Source organism: Oratosquilla oratoria, chromosome 38, assembly GCF_046742065.1.
Source record: "Oratosquilla oratoria isolate Oo_2021 chromosome 38, ASM4674206v1, whole genome shotgun sequence".
In the NCBI taxonomy this organism is placed as follows: Eukaryota; Metazoa; Arthropoda; class Malacostraca; order Stomatopoda; family Squillidae; genus Oratosquilla; species Oratosquilla oratoria.
Genome location: NC_134814.1, coordinates 46,677,219 through 46,683,218, shown reverse-complemented (window position 1 = coordinate 46,683,218; position 6,000 = coordinate 46,677,219).

Sequence of the window (6,000 nt, the reverse complement as noted above, 5' to 3'; positions counted from 1 at the left end):
TATTAATATATATATATTTTTTTTTTCATTTGTGTTTTTGGTATGTTCTACCGGTGTTGGAATTTAACGGTTACTTGGTAAGACCTGTCCCAGTGTACCAGGTATCCCCTATTTATGTACATTTCCTATGGCTACCAACTGTATTACCCTGAAGACGAACCCCGGACAGGGTTCGAAACGTCGGAATATATTGACGAACGTCGAGTCCAGCGTATTCTTTCTTCCATGATATATATATATATATATATATATATATATATATATATATATGTATATATATATATATATATATATATATATATATATATATATATATATATATCACGAAGAACCCACAGTCGGAATAAAAGGAAACTTTAGAAGAATGTGTAACTTCTATATCTCGCCTAATAGCTATAGCCCTCTTCTTCTTCTAAAGTTTCTTTTTATTCCGACTGTGGGTTCTTCGTGATTATTATTTACAAATGTGCAACAACAATTTGTCTGATATATAGATATATATATATATATATATATATATATATATATATATATATATATATATATATATAAAATATCAAATCTAAATCTAATGCGAGTTAACACAACCAAAGCCCATCAATGACAAGCCTAACAACACCAACCTGGAGAAAAAAATAATCATTTCTCTCCCATAAACAGCAATTTCAGCAGAGAGGATAACTTCAAGGGTTAGCTGAAACTATCTTGTCATCCTGAGCATGTAGCTGCTGATAAGACTGCTGAAGGTCAAAACGCACTGACCACGTCCAGCTAGATACACAGTCAGACCCTGCAACAGTCACGCGTTCCTCCCGAGCTTAATAAAATTGTCTGGAATTAGCCAGAACAAAGACCTTAAGTTTCTTATTCAAGATCTTTACCCCTTGCTCAAGACAGTTCATCAACCCAGTTAGCCTCTGTACTACTCGGCCACTCAATACAATTTAGTACAAAATACCGAGGATAGAGAAAAAGAGAAAGAGAGGGAGAGAGAGAGACAGAGAAAGAGAGACAGGCAGAGAAAGAGAGAAAGAGAGAGACAGTGAGAGGGAGGGAGGGAGAGACAGAGAAAGAAAGAAAAAAGAGAGAGAGACACTCACAAGAACACCAACCATAAAAAGGATGTTGACATACCGGCTACCAAGCGTACGATGTCACTAAACTAATCATGTTTGCAGAGTTTCCAAGGACAGGCTGGCTAGTTTGTTTGAAAAGGAACCTTGGATCACAATATTTCTCTGCATTTTTTTTTTCACAACGGCGGCGCCAGTATCTTAGAACAGAGCGTTCATATCTTGGTCATTATTGGCACTCTTGCCATGTACAGTCACGAACAAAAGTTTTGGCCTACCCAGAGTTTTTCAGATCCAAAACTCAAATTATTTGTCTGACATTTTTTTTTATCTATTCTAAAAGATTATCTAACTGTAAGCTCAATACCACATAGAAAAATATATCACGTACTCGACAAATAAAAATCCTATTAATGTTGTGAGAACTGTGGGGGAAGTCAAAAATTTTCTTCGTGACTGTATTCCCTTATCTTGAAGTTTTTGATTATGGTAATTGTTTTAACGTGTATTGGTTACTATACCGTACCAGGCACATGTTTACACTATTTCCGGACAAAAGGGACATTCGGAAAGTAAAGGTGAGGAGCCTACGCCAGGAGACGCTGAAGTGGTTGCGGCTGAAGCCGTCACCTTTGCCCTACTATGCTCTTTAAGGACTTATGGCAGATAAATCACTGCTGGAAATCGGAGAAAGGTGCAGAAATCGAACCCACGACTAAGCGATTACGCCACCAGCGCACACTTGCAGTCCATTAAAATGCACTGATTACCTACAACCAGGAACCCCACTTGAGGAGGTATGATGAAATAATTTTGTTAACCGTTTCGTAAGTTAATGGAATAAAGTTTAAGTCAATGTGACTGAATGAAATGCAATTTGCAATTTTAGAATTCACTTGGAGGTTGTTTTTTTTTTTCCTCGTTATGGATCTAAAAAATTCCTGTCGACCAATTACTCTACTATCTAGACTCTAGACTCTAGAGTCTAGAGGGAATGGGTCCTTTAGAATTTAACTATTATGAAACCTCAAGCCAGTTAGCTCTATTCACAAACTGGGTCAGTATTCATAATCATAGCATAGGTTAAACCCCAAGATATTTCAGATTTCCATCATCTCTTAACATAATATTTTACACATTATACTATACATTTTACACATTATACAACATCCTACTGTAATGTGTCGCATTATTATACTGATTTATTTACCCTCCGTTTCCCCTCCAAAATTACTAAATCAACCCCCAAGGGATGGTAACTTAACCCCTCCCTGGATTAAGGAGGTGACGTCCACAGATCACGTGACCTTTAAGGGTGCATACACAAACAACGCTGGTTTTCTTTGCGCGAACAACCAACGCCGACCGGTGCGGACCACGCTAGTTTCCGGCGCTGATAGGCGGTCACAAAGGGCGCGAGTAATCTGCTCCGACCAGCGTGGGAGGGATATGGTAACATGTTTGTCTGACACTACCAGTTAAGATTTACTATCTGTGAAGTAAACACATCAAGCTCATTGTCTGATAATGATCTCATATCATTCAATAATACTAATGTAAAAAATGTGTATATATATTTATATATATATATATATGTATATACTGTATATATAAAATTATTTCAGACAAATGAGAGAATGTGGGTGGGGAAGGGCAAACGAAGATGTGTTAGGAATAGAGTTCCTGTAGTCCTCTGAAGAAGACCAAGTTGGTCGCAACGTTAGGACATTAAACTCTATTCCTAACACATCTTCGTTTGCCCTTCCCCACCCACATTCTCATATATGTATATACAGTATATGTATATATATATATATGTATACATATATATACACCGATATATATATATATATATGTATATATATATATATATATATATTGATATACATATTATATATATATATATATATATATATATATGAGAGAATGTGGGTGGGGAAGGGCAAACGAAGATGTGTTAGGAATAGAGTTTATTGCCCTAACGTTGCGACCAACTTGGTCTTCTTCAGAGGACTACAGCATTACAGACGGATCACAATTCTTATATTCGTAGTGAGAGGGAACCCGCCAAGGTATGAGCGTCATGTTATCCCTTTGGCTAACGATTTAATTATTAGGACACTTGCTGCTTTCGAGAGGCATTTAAATCCGTCTCTCTCGAAAGCAGCAAGTGTCCTAATAATTAAATCGTTAGCCAAAGGGATAACATGACGCTCATACCTTGGCGGGTTCCCTCTCACTACGAATATAAGAATTGTGATCCGTCTGTAATGCTGTAGTCCTCTGAAGAAGACCAAGTTGGTCGCAACGTTAGGGCAATAAACTCTATTCCTAACACATCTTCGTTTGCCCTTCCCCACCCACATTCTCTCTCATTTGTCTGAAATAATCTTGAATATATATATATATATATATAATATATATATATTTATATATATATATTTATATATACATATATATATATATATATATATATATATATATATATATATTATATATATGGTTGAAGACGGCTGCCAGCATCGACATCCTGGAACCTGTTTCATCTGTGCACGTTTGCTTTTGCTTATACGGTGTAATTTTTGGCGCAGGTCGGCGCCGCTCGGCGCTGGTTGCTCATGCGAGAAAACCAGCGATCTCTACGCACAAACCCTATGAAAGTATACAAGTGCCGAGCTTAAAACCACACGATTATCCCATTACTAATAATCCCCAAGCATAAACCGAAGGCGACAGCTTCGGCTGCAGATAATCGCCTCCTGGCGTAAGATACCCACTATCGCGCTTGAATGGTGTCACACTACCCTTTGTCACCATTATAGCTTGTTGTTGGCGAAGGTAAAGTCTTCCTTGTGAGTCATTAGACTCGAAAAGTTATGATAATATTGTGACCATGGGAAGATGGTGGCCATTGTATGTGTGTATGTATTCTTTGGTCGTTCAGGTTATCGACAGCTGACTTTATTGAGCTAATTGAATTTGGCCATATCCTGGCTGGGTGCAGCCCTGTAATCAGAAGGTCCATTAGTCAGAAAGCCCACTAGTCAGAAAGCCCATTAGTTAGAAGGCCCTCTTGTCAGAAAATTGGTAAGATATACAGTGAAAAAAAAAAAAAAAAAAAAACTTTGGACAAATTTCAGTCCCAGCCCAAGGAATATAAGAGAAAGGATACTTGGACATGTTGAAATTCCAAGCAGGATATGGATGGTCTCTGGCTTTACTGAACCACTTTCTATACATGAATATAAAGCACTAGCTTCTTGTATGCCCTGAACGCCATTCGAATTATAAAATGTACTTCATGTAAATATAAGGATTACAAAGGATTACAAAGGCGGAGCATGCCGACAGGAGACCTTTTGATCCATATCTAGGTCGGATGCAAAAAAAAAAAAAAAAAAAAAAATCATATTAATAATAAAATAATAAATAAAAAACTATAATAATATAAATAACAAATAAAATACATAAATAAATGTATAGGTATAGTTAAAATAAACAAACAGGTAAATAGTAAATAATAAATTAACATATAACTAATAATAAATGAAAATCAGACAGACAAATGATAACAAAACAAAAACAAATAATATAAGATAAATTATAATCATTACAGCATCTTACTTAAGTATTTATCTAAATGATTCTTAAAGATTCGAACTGAACTACATTGCACTACCTGTGCAGGAAGTTTATTCCATTCATTAACTACACGGTTGGCAAAGTTGTTTCTACCTACTTCCAAATTGAATCTATTTCCGGACAGTTTGAGACCATTGTTTCTTGTCTGATTCTCATTCAATGTGAAAATTTGGTCACTTTTGATGTTGTCAATTCCCTTTAAAATCTTAAAGACCTGTATCAAGTCACCTCTGAGTCTACGCTTTTTTAGGGAAAACAGATTCATGTGCTTTAGTCGATTTTCGTATGATTTATTTTTGATATTTGGAATCAGTTTTGTGGCTCGCCGTTGTACTTTTTCCAGTCTGTCAATGTCTTTAATGAGATTCGGTGACCATGCGGAAACAGCATATTCCAAATGTGGACGAACTAACAATTTATATAGCTTGTTAATGAGTGATGGACTTTTGAAATCAAAAGATCGCGCAATCAGTCCTAGAATCTTATTTGCTTTCTCAGAGGCTGAAATACATTGCTTGGATGATTTGAGGTCGTTACTGATAATTACGCCAAGATCTTTTTCACTATCCACTTTTGTTAACGAATTTCCAAATAACTTGTAATCGTACTTACTATTATTTTTACCTATGTGCATTACCTTGCATTTACTTGTGTTAAATTTCATTAGCCACTTTTCAGACCATTGCTGTAATTGATCTAAATCTTCTTGAATATCTAATTGGTTTGAGTGATCATTTGCCACTCCGCACAGTTTTGTATCATCAGCAAATTTGGAAACAGTAGATTTTAGTCCATGGTCTATATCATTTATATATACTATGAATAGAAGTGGCCCAAGAACGGAACCCTGAGGAACTCCACTTGCATCACTTTTCCATCCAGAAGTTTTTCCATTTAAAACAACTCTCTGTTTTCGACCTTTCAACCAATTACTAGTCCAACCTAATAGGCTACCACTTATTCCATGCAAAGCTAGTTTAGTAAGTAGTCTTTCGTGTGGGACGGTATCAAAAGCTTTTGCAAAGTCTAGATATATTAAATCTATATTGTTTCTTTTGTCATAATTCGAGATAACTGTGTTTTAGAATTCGAGTAAGTTAGTCACGCAAGAACGTTTCCGTCTGAAACCATGCTGGCTATCATTTATCAAACGGTGTCTTTCTAAATGATGTTCGATAGCATCTCTGATGATAGTTTCCATTATTTTTCCTACGATTGAAGTCAAACTTATAGGCCTATAGTTATTTGGTTTCTTTTTGTTACCTTTTTTGAATATGGGAGTAAC